Here is a 17,952-nt window from a genome sequence, read left to right as displayed (position 1 = left end):
GTCTTGTCAGAAAGCACCAACAATCGAGAGAAAAGGAAGATAGAATTGTGACCGCGAGAGTCCATTTTTTCAGTACTGAGTGAAAGCGACATCTATTCACTTTTGCATTGTGGCTCTTTTGGCAGCGAAATAACAAACTCTCTTCCGTCACAATTAATTCTTTCCAGGCGCTATGAGCGACAAAGCGACATGCTACCCTTCTCCCTCCTCTCGTGGAAGGACTCCAGACTTAGATTCTGAGACGAGGACGACTATGAGAAGAGTTGATTTTCTCAGCACTGCGTATTGCTCACGCGTGAACCAGCGTCATTTTCGCGGGAAAACGTGAAAGCCGTCGTCACTCTACTACGGGTTTTACCGAGAATGTCGTAGTGGCTGGAACAAGTTATCAAATGTAACAAGTTGTATCATTTTGCTGACGGGAGAGGACTTAACCTCCTTCAGTATAAATAACAGTACTAACTTTTTTGGTGAAAAAACGTTAAATGAAGCTTTCTGGCGCCGCTTTTTTTGAGAACACACTCAAAAAAAATCTCTCGTCCTCTTTTTCGTCCTCAAAGTCTTAACAGACCTTCCAACCCCTAAACCATGCAAATCTGGAGTGTTTGAAAAAAAGTCTCCAAAAACCAGGAGAGTGGGACCTCAAACGTGGAGATTTCCAAAATATGTGTCAAATAAAACCAAAAAGGCAGGTTATTTTTGCGATGGTGTTCTTTACGCTATTAGTGGTCTCTGTTGTACTGTCTTGTTGCTCTTTGGCAGTAATAAGAAGAATTCTGTTTTGCTATCCACGTCGATAGGACAGCGAGTAGCCAAGTGAGTATGCTACAAGGGCTTTCCCACAGGCCTTAGCGAATCTATGTTTTACGAGAATGAGGTTGGAATTGGACTCAGGTTTCCCCCCATGATTAGATTGATACAATAAGCGTACTTTATGACGACGATTTTTTTAAAAATAACGCGGCTCCTACCGAAATTGTCAGGTAATTTTAAGATTTTCTGATTCACCGTGAGATTTGGAGGCTAAATCGTGAGACCGTGAGTTGACTGCCCAAGCCATGAGAGTTGGAAGGTCTGTCTAAAGCTCGCTAATTAGACGCCTTTAAAATACATTTCATCCGTTTTTTATCGCCATCTCAGCGATCGTGTCTTTTGACTACGTTGGATTTACGCGTTTTTACCGACGAGAGAATTATGATCATGTGATCATGAAGTTTTGACTCTATAATAACTGTATGTTCATTTTCTATTCGCGTCTCCGTCGTCTGCAGACGACGGAGACGACGGCGGCGACTAGGAAGCCAAGGGAAGTTGAAGGGCTTTAGCCCCCACTTTTTAGTATGGGGTACTTATGAATTTTTCGCTGAATGGTTATTAAATACTTCCGTTAACGTTCAGTAATTTGATTAATGTTCGTTAGTTATTCGAGAAAAGAAATATAATACATAAAGGTATTCACTTGATGAAACCATTGTTTGAATCGAACTTGCTTTATTTAGTGACGAGATTTCACAAATGAAATTACACAAAACCTGCCAGACTGACCTGTGAGGAAACTTTTCGTGTTCTCGTGTTTATTTAACATTTTCCCAGCGCGCGCTTTCTTCCCATGGCACACGGGGAGCTTGTATAACAACGCAGACAACTGTACTAACGGCGGGATGTATAGAAGCACGTAGTAAAAGAAGAAGAAGTATATAGAAGGCTATCGGTCATTTTTCTTACATGTTCGGATATTAGCGGGAAAAGACTCCGGAGTGAGTTGAAATGGTGCCAAGTCTCTTGATTTGCATCTGTGGAGAACAGTTGAAGAACAGTATCCAAATAGCACGGAGCGTAAACATCTTAATGTCGGCTCTTTTTGTTGAATCACTTTCATCCAAACCCCTTTGTCCACACTGACAACTCTATTGTCAACGCCGCTGAACTGTCCTTTTTGGCCTTGACCGAAAGATATTTTAAACAAATGAAAATACTCCATATGATAAAAATGGCGTCCACTTGTGTTGACACAAGTGGACACTTGTTTTTCCGTATCGTCATCCGGGGGAGGGGGTACTCTTGGAACGGGTATGGTTTTTGACCTCTTTGTCCAAGTATATAAAACCAATGACGTGAGTATGCTCTGGCGTGGATTTTGTCCCTTGTGTTGCGCTAAACAGGGTATGTATTTTATGGATGTTTGTCCTAAACAGAAAAATCAAATCCTCGGCGGCTCATCTATGCTCAAATGGTTGAGTACCCTACCTCCCGGGATTGTCATGTTCGTATTGAGGAGGTCAGATTTTGACTCGTGACCCGTGTCTAGCTTACGTCAGAAGCGGAATTATTGTATTTGAACTGCACACAATTGCGCAAAAAAATTAGATCTAGAAGATAAATTATAAACAGTGAACTAAGTTAGTTTAACCTCTACAAAGACCTAATGTTTATTCCCGCGATAAAGGTTCTAGTTTTTAAGAAGTTAGTCGAATTTAGTTTTAGTCCAGTTGTGTGATTTAAAGACAAGCGCTCAGGTGTAACCGATCGTGCACAATTTCCATGATGTGTTCACGCTCTTGAGACAGGAAGTGTGGATGATTGAAGATTTAAAACACGGACGTTTGTAAACTGACTAAAGATGAAAAATGGAGAACGAAAATTGCTTAGTTCATCGTTACGTATTAACACATGATGTCTCTTTGGGCCACTCAAATGATAACCAAGATTTGAACAACAGTTCCGTCAGTTTTTTTTGCAACCCACGTTCGTGCTTTTAAGAACAAAATGACCTTCCATGCATTGATCCAAACGCACTTGGGAGTTCTAGAGATTTTAGTAAATTTTCACGCAAGCCTTTTTGTATAATGTTAGTTCCTTGCAACCCAAGTGCGTGCATTAACAAAACATGCTGTACTATAATAACCTTCCTCGCATTGATCCTAAACCCAGCTGGGAGTTCTAGTAAATTTAGTAAAATTTCACGCAAGCAATGACACTTGTCAACCCTTCTGAAAATTATAGAAAAAATACTATAATCACCTGACTCCTTTTAGGTTTCGTCAAGTATGTTTGTATGCTCTTAGCTGGCTCCAATCTCCTCCATCTACTTTTGCAACTGTTTCAACGCGTTATTAGTCGTACACATATTTATCGACCCCGACGGAAGTCGACAATTTGCTGTACATTGTTCGTGAAACCTTCGAGAAGCCGAATGACGTCGTCGCCGTTATTGTTCTTTCTTCGAGAACGATCGATGGCTGATCGTCGTAGATTGTTCCCGTTTCGGATGGCGGATCAGTCTAAGTCGACTGTCAGAATGGTAAAAATAAAAGTGCTTAACAGCAACTTTCCCGCAGAGGGACCAATATCTTAAGGAGATAAAAACAGTTTAGCACTCGTTCTTAAAATTCCACATGAGATGTTTTTGTTAAAGATTTTAGCTTATAATAACTGGCCGATGGAAACAATCGAGAAACGCAGGATCCCATCACCCACCTATGGAATTACATCATGTTTCTTGAATTGTCAGTGCTTTTAACAATGGCAAGGAACACGCCTAGTTTTCTCCACGGCGCGACCTTGAAAATCGTGAGAGAATGGGTTCGATTTTTTGAGATGCTCGTCGTTACATTTCTTAAAGAATCGCTGAAAGATTTTTTTCTGATTTCTTTTTTGATTCAACGAGCTCAAGTATTTTAATCGGTAATGCTATGCAAAAATCTTCTAAAGAGAAACTATGATATTGTCTTATATTTAATTCAGTGTCACGAATAATCATTTTTTCAAATTTTTTTCCGTGTGAAAATTAATGTTTGGTAGATCAGAGATGCCATGGTATTGAAAACACTATATTAACTACCTGATTAGAGAAATCCCCCCCCCCCCCCCAACAACCACACCAAGGAGATGTAACGATGTAACAAGTATGGGTGAATGGTCCAGGGGTGGGGGGGGGGGGTAACTCATAATCAAGGGAAATTTGCGTTTGGTAGAGATGAGCCCGCAAGGCTTTCAGTAGGGGCGTTGCTACCTGCACGCACGGTACGCGCGTGCGTACCGCAAAAAGGTCAAGGTTAAAAAAATAATAATAGTAAAATAAGATACGAAAGTGAATAATGAAAGAAACAAGCAATGGATAAGATAGGTAAAATATAATTATTTTCCGTTCTTGCTCGTCTGAGCAGCAGAATTAAAAACAAAATGCTCACAACAGAAAACATAACTCTCTCAGATTGATCTTTGTACACTTGTGAGAGTCACGCTCAGGAAGTTACAGTTCAGTAACTTCAATGTAGTCAGCTCTCATGGCATGTGATCATCTGTTTTAGTTTTCACTCTCGTGTCACCGATCACGCGAGGAAAAACGCCTGGAAAGTTTCAAATGCATTTTTAAGTGGACCTGTCAGGTTTACTACGGTAAAGAAGATGATATGTTACAAGATTTCTCATTAATAGTAAAGCCCTTTTTGTTTGGTGTGACCTCAACCAGTATCAATTATAGTACATTTTCATGCCACTTTGTTGAATCAGTATCTCGATTTGCATAATTCATAAATTAAGCACCGGTATAGGTAAGGATAAAATAAACTACAGTAAAACCTCTATTAAGCGGATCCCGAAACGAACGTCTGATATTCCCCTTTATAATGAATCCCTATTCAGCGGACACCTCTATTAAGCGGACGCGGACACTAAAATAAGGGACGGACCATTAGAAAACTTATGGGGGGGGGGGGGCGAGCGAAGTAAATGTAAAATATTCGCGCAAGGGAAAATTAAATGAAAAAAATTCATACACGCCAATTAACCCTAAAAAATATTCATACTAGGAATTTGATAACGAAAAAAAATTCCTGCGGTTCGAAAATTCCCCTCCCCCCCCCATAATCTTTTCTAATGGTCCCTCCCTAAGCGGACACCGGGCTGAATTATTGGATTACGTCCTTGAAATACGTACTGAAGTCAGTTTTTTGTAAGCTGGTAATGAAAGGTAATGTACTTGAACTCTGGATAGCTTCTTTAACAACATGCAACTTTATCACAGTACAGAATAACTGTTGAATGTTGATCGTTACAAGCATTGCGCAATTTTTAAAGGAAAGGTCCCGAAGGTGTCCCCTTAATAGATCCGCCTTGTTTGTTTACCGTATCCTAGAAGTTTGTCTGTCACCTGACTGCCATAAGGTCGTCTACGGATGCAGAAATATTACATAACATTGATGCTTTGAGTGGGAGTATGAGTTTGATACCCGGGGGGGGTACTGCCATATATGGGCTATATAGGTATGTGCCGCTGTGAAGGGTATGGTTTTCAAGCAGTTTACTCTAGGATAGGGTATATAAATCAGAGCGTTTGGGTCTAGAATAGGGTATCATTTTTCAGGAAACTGATCAGGTTGAAGATTTTATCTAGACTGGGCAAACAGCTACTCCAGGATAGGGGGATTTTGGGAGTTTACTCTAGTGTAGGGTAGCAAAATTCAGCTGAACTAGCTCTGGTATAGGTCAAGGGTTCCAGGGTCCCATCGGCACATCCCCACCCAGAAATTCCTAAAGTGCCCCCCCCCCCCCCCCCCGGGGTTTGATAGTTCTTTCGACTGTTAATGCTAAGGATATGGCATAAAATTGGTGAGAAATCTAATTCGGGCGGTATAAATTTTTGCCATAATAGCCTAGTGTCAAAGGCAAAATGAAGTTCGCCCAGATCTGTTCATGAATGGGATTTATCACTAATACATATCTGCTAGAAAGTGTAAACAAGGAAATGAGATATCTATTTGTGGAAGTTGCCTCACAGTCTGTATTGATTTCTCCGCGCTTAAGGGCGGATTTAGGGGTGGGTCCAGGGGGACCCCCTTTTGTGGTTTATTAAATATTTCGGCATTAAATGTTCAATACGAAATCCAGGCATTTGCTAAATTTAAGCGTCCAGAAAACTCTAGATTGCAGAATCAGAATCACTGGAAACGATTAAGAATCGCTGAATACATTTTATCTCAATCCCTTACTGTGTGCATCAGCGAGACAACCCGGTCATACTTCCAGAGCACTTCTAGCGTCATTTGAAATTTTTGGGAGAATTATACTAGCACTTTTTTTGACTTTTTTATTTGAATAAAAAGGTGTGATTACATTAGAGGTTCTGTTTCTCTTTCCGGGATAAGCTAGCAGCGTTTAATTTATTACTTAGCTGAAAAATATTATCCTTTCCTAGTCTGGAAACATAATTTTATTAGATATGTGCAGTTGAGACAAACACTTGCTCAGAGCAAAAAAATTTTGGAGCAAGGTATTTCTTTAACTGGAGCTATTAAAAATTACGTGTTGAAATGTCAAATCAGTGAGTATGCAGTAAAAAGCAGCATTGTTCATCGGTTTGTTTAGCTCAAACAGTCACGTACGGTCATACCTAATTGCCACTGTGGACCACGTTTTGATGGTTTTCACAGTGACGTCATCAGATTGTACAAGATTGTACAAGTTTCCAGCCCCGAAGCAATTTTCATTTTCGAAAATACAGCAATTTGAACTTCTCATTGAAAAAACTCTGTTCTCTTGATTTTCAGCAGTTTACTCATTTCAAGTATTAAAAGATGTGTTTATGCGCACGTATGCTAGCTCTCGAGTGAAAAGGAAGAGCTTTTATAGGAAAAGTGAACCCCAGACGTTTTTGTGGATTTCCGGCGGCCATATTCCACCAATATAGCGTCTCCATACAAAGCTCTACAAAGGTGCGTGAAATGTTTCGGGCAAATAACTCAGAAACTGTGGGCCACAAAAACCTGAGCATTAGTCTTTTATAACATTTCATTTTCTTGGCTTCTTCCACTGAACAGTTTCCAATTTTTGGGGGGGGGGCGTGTTTATTGCGTGACAGTGAAGACGAAGAATTAAGAAAAGACTGCTTGTAGTACTTTCCCAAGACATTGCGCTGCAATATTACATATCTGCTCTTTATAAAAAAATGAATATACTCGTTTCCCATTGACACAAATAGAAATATAATTAACGACGTCCACCAAAGTTGAAATAAGACGTGACGTAAGCGTAAAAGTAGTTTTCGCATATCAGAATAAAATTAAACCGGGGTTATGGTGATAAAATCAACTTGGCTTGAGAGTCACGGATTTAATTGGGTCGCAACTTCTAAGATGGAGATATGTTTTAGTTTTATTTTAAGCTATAAGCTGAAGCTTTGCTGCTTTTTAAACTGTTTTTGACAAAGCTAGTCTAAAAATAAACTAGCTGAGATTGCGCACGATTTAGGCCAGTTTTATGAGGAGGGCCGGATCGGAGAAAGACATCACGCGCAGTTTCAAAATCTTTCGAATTCTTTGTTGTCGTAACAAGCTCAGACACGCAATTAAGTTAAAACTACCAAAAGTCAAGAGCTCTCGTGTTTCACCCGGTTTTAGGGAATCTCAGTAGCACTTACCAAACAATCAATAATTGGCTCAAATTTTAAACTTCTTCAAACCACAGAAGAACACACACAAATAATATAATAAGGCCTAGAATTGCGAAGAATCCGGGATTCAGTACCTGGAATCCGGAATTAATTACTTAAACTCTCATGGCGAGGAAGCCCAAGAGAAGCCACCGGGCTTATAAGGAATGGGCTCCCTCAGTTAGATAAATAGAACAAAATATTATCATAAGTTTAGCGACTCAGAGTCGAGATCGGACGAATAGCTGAAAATATGAAATAATCAATGTAATAAGGAGCTATTTTCCTCTTTGCAGTTTCACCCCATGGTAGTGAGCAAAATTCCCAGTAGAAAAGTTGCGAAAATTTCCGCACAGTCGACTGTAGATTGTTCGTAACTATAATATTGTATGACTGATTCTCTTGCAAAAAAAAACGATTTATAACTTTGTTAGATCTTTTCGAGGTTATGAATTAAAAACAACTACTTAACATTATAGCAACTATTGGATTTTGACGCGATGTTCAGTATTCGCGTTGCCCTGTGGGCGTAACAGCCATCTTTAGTTTCGCATTACCGAGCAATTTAGCACAAGCAATAGTCACCGACAGAAGAAAGAAACTTAATTGAGTTCGGATGTAATTACACTATTACGCGGCTGTTTTTTTTCCTTGTTTTTGTCCTTTATTGCGTCATTACGACTGAACTGAGCACCGAACTGTCCTGTTCACTGCGTCATAACGATCACCGAGAACTTACGAACAAATCCGAACAGTGTCCAACGATTCCGAACACTGACTGGATGACAACGGTTGCATGACCTGATCAAATTTATTCCGATTCGTCAGTTCCTTTTCCAGTGTATGTTGTTGAGTAAGGCAGGAAAAAGCATGAAAAAAGATTTCAATTCTATAAAAATAAAAGATCAGTTATGCCGGCAACCTTGTCATATTAAAAACTTTATCACATAGCGTTCGTTTTTCTTTACAACTTTGGATCCGTTAGGTCGAGAGCATCTATTGAATTCAGAGCTCGCCTACGTAGCTCCTCTGTGGGCGTCATGACAAAGAAGGCTGCCAAGAGCGACTAAGATCAATCATCTCCGCATCAACTGCTACTGTTACTACGCTGTCATAAGGAAATCGCTTTACTGTTACAGAGTATCAATATGAGATTCAGCAACAAAAGACAACTTCCATACGATATTAGCCCCAGTTCAATGATAAGTAATAATGAACAGTAGTTGTTTAAAGATTAATTTGATTTTGCAGTGAGGACATGTACTGTACTGACATGTACGGAGAGCGAGACTATCAAGTTTATCGCAAAGAAAGAAAGCTTTTACATAAGAAACAGGATTCACTTCTTCAACCCGTTATTTGGCTCCTTCTGTAGTCACCGAGGTACAGATTAGAAAACAAAGGCAACAATACAACCAAACAATAAAGCCCTCAAGACAACTCTGTTGTTTGGTTTCTTTGATTCTTATGTGATGTCGGTACCAGAAGAAAAACCCAACATTTTCTATAGGACTGAATCGGAGTTCGCGTGCAAAGTTATCATACCGCATTAGAGAGTTTTAGTAGAAGCTTCACGAAAACGACTAACGGCAAACGTCAGATTCAAGTTGAGAATTTCTCAAAATTGAAAATGAGCAGATAAAAACAGCTCAAACCAGTGGTTGTGGGTAATAAACTGCGTGAAACTGCTACCCCCGTCATACTTCCAGCACTTCTAGCGACATTTGAAATTTTGGGAGAATATTCCCTTTATTATAGTAGGCCTTTTTGACTGTTTTATTTAGATAAAAAGGTGTGATTAGATTAAAGGTTCTGTTTCTCTTTCCAGGATAAGTTAAGGGCGTCTAATTTATTACTTAGCTGAAAAATAGTATCCTTCCCTAGTCTGGAAACATAATTTTATTAGATATGTGCAGTGGAGACAAATACTTGATCATAAGAGCAAAGAAATTTGGAGCAAAGTATTTCTTTAAATCGTGCTGTTAAAAATTACGTGTTGAAATGTCAGATCAATGAGTATGCGATAAAAAAACCGCGTTGTTCATCCGTTTGTTTAGCTCAAACAGTCACGTACTGTCATACCTCATTGTCACTGTTGACCACGTTATTTGAAGCCTGTTCAAAGCTCGGCCAAAAAATAGTGTGCGAGGGTCGTGAGAAATTTGTTAGTTTGCTTTTCTTCGCGATGTCTCTACTATTAATTACTTTATAATTTGCGTCTTCTAAATTTGCGGCTTTTGCGAGTATTCAGCATTCGCGCAAATTTATGCTGCCGCAGTAATTGTCCACGCGAACTGTTTATTTTTTCTTAAGCTAAGATGTCCAAAAAACAAGTTAGAGTATTTACGATTTGTACGCGCGAACTTTGCCTTTTTCAGTAAAGTCTGTATAAGTTCGCCAAATTAAGCACGACAAAATGTTAGCTTAAACGGAATTTCCGTGTTCACTGCACGTTTGAAGAAGAGGTCTTAATATATTTCACCAAATTTTTTTTGGCGAGCCCCACCCATAAGCGACCACTTAGCTAAGAAAACGGCAAAATTAAGTTTGCTATTCAAACCCTATTATTATAATTAACCTCTCGTAAACATGCGACCACTACGCATAGACGACCGTGACCACTCTTTTGGCTGGCGGCTTTGTAACAGTTTTTCATTGTTTTTAACCTCTTGTTGTAAGCGTCCAATTGACGCGTGGTCTTATCCCTATTTTCGCCTTTTGCATTACGAAGAACTTTCACCGTGACACGAGGAACTACACATATCCTAATAAAGAAATTGCCTTCAATTATTTCTCTTTCAAAAAATAAATGTGTCAGGAAGTCTTCTCGGTAGATACCCCATGTGGTTTGATTCTCGACCACGTACCAAATCTTCACATTTTTTCAGTGGCTAACCGGGGAAAGTCTAACTGTTTAAGTTTTTATATGTTTACCAAATGAATCTGCTCATTTTTTCCTGTCCATGTCTGTATGTATTGACTAGTTTTTCTACCAAGCAGTCGTACTCTTGGGTAGTGAAAGACGGAAGATGAAAGGACATTCACCAAACAGCAAAAATAAACAGGAAGGCGAATTTGAACGTATTTTCTCGTATTTTCCCTTAAGGTGTGTCTGGAGAGACTCGCAAAATTTTCGTACCCTGATCATCAAACGAAAAATAGAGTTACTTTACTGCTAAGAAAAATGTACAGCCTAACAGTTCCCTGACTACCCTGCGAGCAAGGGCTCTGTTCCGTGTTATGCACCGTCATGGCGCCGGAAAAGGTAACTTCTACTCGCTGTGCATGTAAAGTTGCAGAATGGACGCTTGGATGTTTATTGTTTCCTCTTTCACTTCCTGACTGCCTAAAGACACCTAATTATGCCTATATCCAAAAATTTCATAAAAGACAAGAGAATTACAAATTTTTAAACCTACCACCGGCGAAAAAGTCGGAAGTTGTGATTAAAACCATCGATATCAACCGAGTTTGCGGTCTTAACATTACAGAAGTTTGGTCGAGAACTTCTCTGAAGTAGCCTGTACACGGACGTTTTTCTTTTCCCCGAGTAATTTAGTGGTCGATAGGTTCCTTAGGAAAACGTTATGTCAGAGAATTAGTAAGCTAGCAAAGTATTACTGAGTTAGTCTTATTAAGAAAAGACTGCTTGTAGTACTTTCCCAAGACATTGCGCTGCAATATTACATATCTGCTCTGAATAAAAAATGAATATACTCGTTTCCCATTGACACAAATAGAAATATAATTAACGACGTCCACCAAAATTGAAATAAGACGTGACGTAAGTGTAAAAGTAGTTTTCGCACATCAGAATAAAATTAAACCGGGGTTTTGGTGATAAAATCAACTTGGCTTGCCAGTACAGTTTTTGAGAGTCACGGATTTAATTGGGTCGCAACTTCTAAGATGGAGATATGTTTTAGTTTTATTTTAAGCTATAAGCTGAAGCTTTGCTGCTTTTTAAACTGTTTTTGACAAAGCTAGTCTAAAAATAAACTAGCTGAGATTGCGCACGATTTAGGCCAGTTTTATAAGGAGGGCCGGATCGGAGAGAGACATCACGCGCAGCTTCAAAATCTTTCGAATTCTTTGTTGTCGTAACAAGCTCAGACACGCAATTAAGTTAAAACTACCAAAAGTCAAGAGCTCTCGTGTTTCACGTGGTTTTAGGGAATCTCAGTAGCACTTACCAAACAATCAATAATTGGCTCAAATTTTAAACTTCTTCAAACCACAGAAGAACACACACAAATAATATAATAAGGCCTAGAATTGCGAAGAATCCGGGATTCAGTACCTGGAATCCGGAATTCATGACGTGGAACCCATCCAAGACTCTCTTGGATTCCCTTACATGGAACTTTAAAAAAGGCGAAGTCACTGATAGTTTAATTAAGCAAATTGAGAACAAAGACAATATTAAAAAAATAAGGGGGTTGAACGAGGTCGAAGTGATCCTCCGTCCATTTTCAGGATGGTAAATGACACCGCCAAATTTAGAGTAAACGGAAAGTTTAGCGACTCGGAGTCGAGATCGGACGAATAGCTGAAAATATGAAATAATCAATGTAATAAGGAGCTATTTTCCTCTTTGCAGTTTCACCCCATGGTAGTGAGCAAAATTCCCAGTAGAAAAGTTGCGAAAATTTCCGCACAGTCGACTGTAGATTGTTCGTAACTATAATATTGTATGACTGATTCTCTTGCAAAAAAAAACGATTTATAACTTTGTTAGATCTTTTCGAGGTTATGAACTAAAAACAACTACTTAAAATTAAAGCAACTATTGGATTTTGACGCGATGTTCAGTATTCGCGTTGCCCTGTGGGCATAACAGCCATCTTTAGTTTCTCTTTACCGAGCAATTTAGCACAAGCAATAGTCACCGACAGAAGAAAGAAACTTAATTGAGTTCGAATGTAATTACACTATTACGCGGCTGTTTTTTTTCCTTGTTTTTGTCCTTTATTGCGTCATTACGACTGAACTGAGCACCGAACTGTCCTGTTCACTGCGTCATAACGATCACCGAGAACTTACGAACAAATCCGAACAGTGTCCAACGATTCCGAACACTGACTGGATGACAACGGTTGCATGACCTGATCAAATTTATTCCGATTCGTCAGTTCCTTTTCCAGTGTATGTTGTTGAGTAAGGCAGGAAAAAGCATGAAAAAAGATTTCAATTCTATAAAAATAAAAGATCAGTTATGCCGGCAACCTTGTCATATTAAAAACTTTATCACATAGCGTTCGTTTTTCTTTTTTTCCCTTTATTATAGTAGGCCTTTTTGACTGTTTTATTTAGATAAAAAGGTGTGATTAGATTAAAGGTTCTGTTTCTCTTTCCGGGATAAGTTAAGGGCGTCTAATTTATTACTTAGCTGAAAAATAGTATCCTTCCCTAGTCTGGAAACATAATTTTATTAGATATGTGCAGTGGAGACAAATACTTGATCATAAGAGCAAAGAAATTTGGAGCAAAGTATTTCTTTAAATCGTGCTGTTAAAAATTACGTGTTGAAATGTCAGATCAATGAGTATGCGATAAAAAAACCGCGTTGTTCATCCGTTTGTTTAGCTCAAACAGTCACGTACTGTCATACCTCATTGTCACTGTTGACCACGTTATTTGAAGCCTGTTCAAAGCTCGGCCAAAAAATAGTGTGCGAGGGTCGTGAGAAATTTGTTAGTTTGCTTTTCTTCGCGATGTCTCTACTATTAATTACTTTATAATTTAATTTGCGTCTTCTAAATTTGCGGCTTTTGCGAGTATTCAGCATTCGCGCAAATTTATGCTGCCGCAGTAATTGTCCACGCGAACTGTTTATTTTTTCTTAAGCTAAGATGGCCAAAAAACAAGTTAGAGTATTTACGATTTGTACGCGCGAACTTTGCCTTTTTCAGTAAAGTCTGTATAAGTTCGCCAAATTAAGCCCGACAAAATGTTAGCTTAAACGGAATTTCCGTGTTCACTGCACGTTTGAAGAAGAGGTCTTAATATATTTCACCACATTTTTTTTGGCGAGCCCCTCCCATAAGCGACCACTTAGCTAAGAAAACGGCAAAATTAAGTTTGCTATTCAAACTCTATTATTAGAATTAACCTCTCGTAAACATGCGACCACTACGTATAGGCGACCGTGACCATTCTTTTGGCTGGGGGCTTTGTAACAGTTTTTCATTGTTTTTAACCTCTTGTTGTAAGCGTGACCAATTGACGCGTGGTCTTATCCCTTTTTTCGCCTTTTACATTAAGAAGAACTTTCACCATGACACGAGGAACTACACATATCCTGATAAAGAAATTGCCCTCAATTATTTCTCTTTCAAAAAATAAATGTGTCAGGAAGTCTTCTCGGTAGATACCCCTTGTGGTTTGATTCTCGACCACGTACGAAATCTTCACATTTTTTCAGTGGCTAACCGGGGAAAGTCTAACTGTTTAAGTTTTTATATGTTTACCAAATGAATCTGCTCATTTTTTCCTGTCCATGTCTGTATGTATTGACTAGTTTTTCTACCAAGCAGTCGTACTCTTGGGTAGTGAAAGACGGAAGATGAAAGGACATTCACCATACAGCAAAAATAAACAGGAAGGCGAATTTGAACGTATTTTCTCGTATTTTCCCTTAAGGTGTGTCTGGAGAGACTCGCAAAATTTTCGTACCCTGATCATCAAACGAAAAATAGAGTTACTTTACTACTAAGAAAAATGTACAGCCTAACAGTTCCCTGACTACCCTGCGAGCAAGGGCTCTGTTCCGTGTTATGCACCGTCATGGCGCCGGAAAAGGTAACTTCTGCTCGCTGTGCATGTAAAGTTGCAGAATGGACGCTTGGATGTTTATTGTTTCCTCTTTCACTTTCTGACTGCCTAAAGACACCTAATTATGCCTATATCCAAAAATTTCATAAAAGACAAGAGAATTACAATATTTTTAAACCTACCACCGGCGAAAAAGTCGGAAGTTGTGATTAAAACCATCGATATCAACCGAGTTTGCGGTCTTAACATTACAGAAGTTTGGTCGAGAACTTCTCTGAAGTAGCCTGTACACGGACGTTTTTCTTTTCCCCGAGTAATTTAGTGGTCGATAGGTTCCTTAGGAAAACGTTATGTCAGAGAATTAGTAAGCTAGCAAAGTATTACTGAGTTAGTCTTATTAAGAAAAGACTGCTTGTAGTACTTTCCCAAGACATTGCGCTGCAATATTACATATCTGCTCTGAATAAAAAATGAATATACTCGTTTCCCATTGACACAAATAGAAATATAATTAACGACGTCCACCAAAATTGAAATAAGACGTGACGTAAGTGTAAAAGTAGTTTTCGCACATCAGAATAAAATTAAACCGGGGTTTTGGTGATAAAATCAACTTGGCTTGCCAGTACAGTTTTTGAGAGTCACGGATTTAATTGGGTCGCAACTTCTAAGATGGAGATATGTTTTAGTTTTATTTTAAGCTATAAGCTGAAGCTTTGCTGCTTTTTAAACTGTTTTTGACAAAGCTAGTCTAAAAATAAACTAGCTGAGATTGCGCACGATTTAGGCCAGTTTTATAAGGAGGGCCGGATCGGAGAGAGACATCACGCGCAGCTTCAAAATCTTTCGAATTCTTTGTTGTCGTAACAAGCTCAGACACGCAATTAAGTTAAAACTACCAAAAGTCAAGAGCTCTCGTGTTTCACGTGGTTTTAGGGAATCTCAGTAGCACTTACCAAACAATCAATAATTGGCTCAAATTTTAAACTTCTTCAAACCACAGAAGAACACACACAAATAATATAATAAGGCCTAGAATTGCGAAGAATCCGGGATTCAGTACCTGGAATCCGGAATTCATGACGTGGAACCCATCCAAGACTCTCTTGGATTCCCTTACATGGAACTTTAAAAAAGGCGAAGTCACTGATAGTTTAATTAAGCAAATTGAGAACAAAGACAATATTAAAAAAATAAGGGGGTTGAACGAGGTCGAAGTGATCCTCCGTCCATTTTCAGGATGGTAAATGACACCGCCAAATTTAGAGTAAACGGAAAGTTTAGCGACTCGGAGTCGAGATCGGACGAATAGCTGAAAATATGAAATAATCAATGTAATAAGGAGCTATTTTCCTCTTTGCAGTTTCACCCCATGGTAGTGAGCAAAATTCCCAGTAGAAAAGTTGCGAAAATTTCCGCACAGTCGACTGTAGATTGTTCGTAACTATAATATTGTATGACTGATTCTCTTGCAAAAAAAAACGATTTATAACTTTGTTAGATCTTTTCGAGGTTATGAACTAAAAACAACTACTTAAAATTAAAGCAACTATTGGATTTTGACGCGATGTTCAGTATTCGCGTTGCCCTGTGGGCATAACAGCCATCTTTAGTTTCTCTTTACCGAGCAATTTAGCACAAGCAATAGTCACCGACAGAAGAAAGAAACTTAATTGAGTTCGAATGTAATTACACTATTACGCGGCTGTTTTTTTTCCTTGTTTTTGTCCTTTATTGCGTCATTACGACTGAACTGAGCACCGAACTGTCCTGTTCACTGCGTCATAACGATCACCGAGAACTTACGAACAAATCCGAACAGTGTCCAACGATTCCGAACACTGACTGGATGACAACGGTTGCATGACCTGATCAAATTTATTCCGATTCGTCAGTTCCTTTTCCAGTGTATGTTGTTGAGTAAGGCAGGAAAAAGCATGAAAAAAGATTTCAATTCTATAAAAATAAAAGATCAGTTATGCCGGCAACCTTGTCATATTAAAAACTTTATCACATAGCGTTCGTTTTTCTTTTTTTCCCTTTATTATAGTAGGCCTTTTTGACTGTTTTATTTAGATAAAAAGGTGTGATTAGATTAAAGGTTCTGTTTCTCTTTCCGGGATAAGTTAAGGGCGTCTAATTTATTACTTAGCTGAAAAATAGTATCCTTCCCTAGTCTGGAAACATAATTTTATTAGATATGTGCAGTGGAGACAAATACTTGATCATAAGAGCAAAGAAATTTGGAGCAAAGTATTTCTTTAAATCGTGCTGTTAAAAATTACGTGTTGAAATGTCAGATCAATGAGTATGCGATAAAAAAACCGCGTTGTTCATCCGTTTGTTTAGCTCAAACAGTCACGTACTGTCATACCTCATTGTCACTGTTGACCACGTTATTTGAAGCCTGTTCAAAGCTCGGCCAAAAAATAGTGTGCGAGGGTCGTGAGAAATTTGTTAGTTTGCTTTTCTTCGCGATGTCTCTACTATTAATTACTTTATAATTTAATTTGCGTCTTCTAAATTTGCGGCTTTTGCGAGTATTCAGCATTCGCGCAAATTTATGCTGCCGCAGTAATTGTCCACGCGAACTGTTTATTTTTTCTTAAGCTAAGATGGCCAAAAAACAAGTTAGAGTATTTACGATTTGTACGCGCGAACTTTGCCTTTTTCAGTAAAGTCTGTATAAGTTCGCCAAATTAAGCCCGACAAAATGTTAGCTTAAACGGAATTTCCGTGTTCACTGCACGTTTGAAGAAGAGGTCTTAATATATTTCACCACATTTTTTTTGGCGAGCCCCTCCCATAAGCGACCACTTAGCTAAGAAAACGGCAAAATTAAGTTTGCTATTCAAACTCTATTATTAGAATTAACCTCTCGTAAACATGCGACCACTACGTATAGGCGACCGTGACCATTCTTTTGGCTGGGGGCTTTGTAACAGTTTTTCATTGTTTTTAACCTCTTGTTGTAAGCGTGACCAATTGACGCGTGGTCTTATCCCTTTTTTCGCCTTTTACATTAAGAAGAACTTTCACCATGACACGAGGAACTACACATATCCTGATAAAGAAATTGCCCTCAATTATTTCTCTTTCAAAAAATAAATGTGTCAGGAAGTCTTCTCGGTAGATACCCCTTGTGGTTTGATTCTCGACCACGTACGAAATCTTCACATTTTTTCGGTGGCTAACCGGGGAAAGTCTAACTGTTTAAGTTTTTATATGTTTACCAAATGAATCTGCTCATTTTTTCCTGTCCATGTCTGTATGTATTGACTAGTTTTTCTACCAAGCAGTCGTACTCTTGGGTAGTGAAAGACGGAAGATGAAAGGACATTCACCATACAGCAAAAATAAACAGGAAGGCGAATTTGAACGTATTTTCTCGTATTTTCCCTTAAGGTGTGTCTGGAGAGACTCGCAAAATTTTCGTACCCTGATCATCAAACGAAAAATAGAGTTACTTTACTACTAAGAAAAATGTACAGCCTAACAGTTCCCTGACTACCCTGCGAGCAAGGGCTCTGTTCCGTGTTATGCACCGTCATGGCGCCGGAAAAGGTAACTTCTGCTCGCTGTGCATGTAAAGTTGCAGAATGGACGCTTGGATGTTTATTGTTTCCTCTTTCACTTCCTGACAGCCTAAAGACACCTAATTATGCCTATATCCAAAAATTTCATAAAAGACAAGAGAATTACAATATTTTTAAACCTACCACCGGCGAAAAAGTCGGAAGTTGTGATTA

At 38.8% G+C, this 17,952-nt stretch overlaps 1 protein-coding gene across 5 annotated transcripts in view; it reads right to left on the bottom strand.

Moving 5' to 3' along the window:
• Positions 1–17,952, bottom strand: part of LOC140949281 (uncharacterized) — a 178,400-nt gene that overhangs the window by 4,602 nt on the left and 155,846 nt on the right. For 2 of the 5 annotated variants that reach the window (XM_073398509.1, XM_073398510.1), the window contains exon 1: positions 3,022–3,118. The exons of 1 other annotated variant lie outside the window; for it this stretch is intronic. The gene's annotated coding sequence lies outside the window, so the exon portion shown is untranslated. 2 more of the 5 variants (XM_073398513.1, XM_073398512.1) reach the window with 2 other exon arrangements.

This window comes from Porites lutea, chromosome 9 (genome assembly GCF_958299795.1).
Source record: "Porites lutea chromosome 9, jaPorLute2.1, whole genome shotgun sequence".
NCBI lineage: Eukaryota > Metazoa > Cnidaria > Anthozoa > Scleractinia > Poritidae > Porites > Porites lutea.
This window is presented reverse-complemented; position numbering and strand designations above follow the sequence as displayed.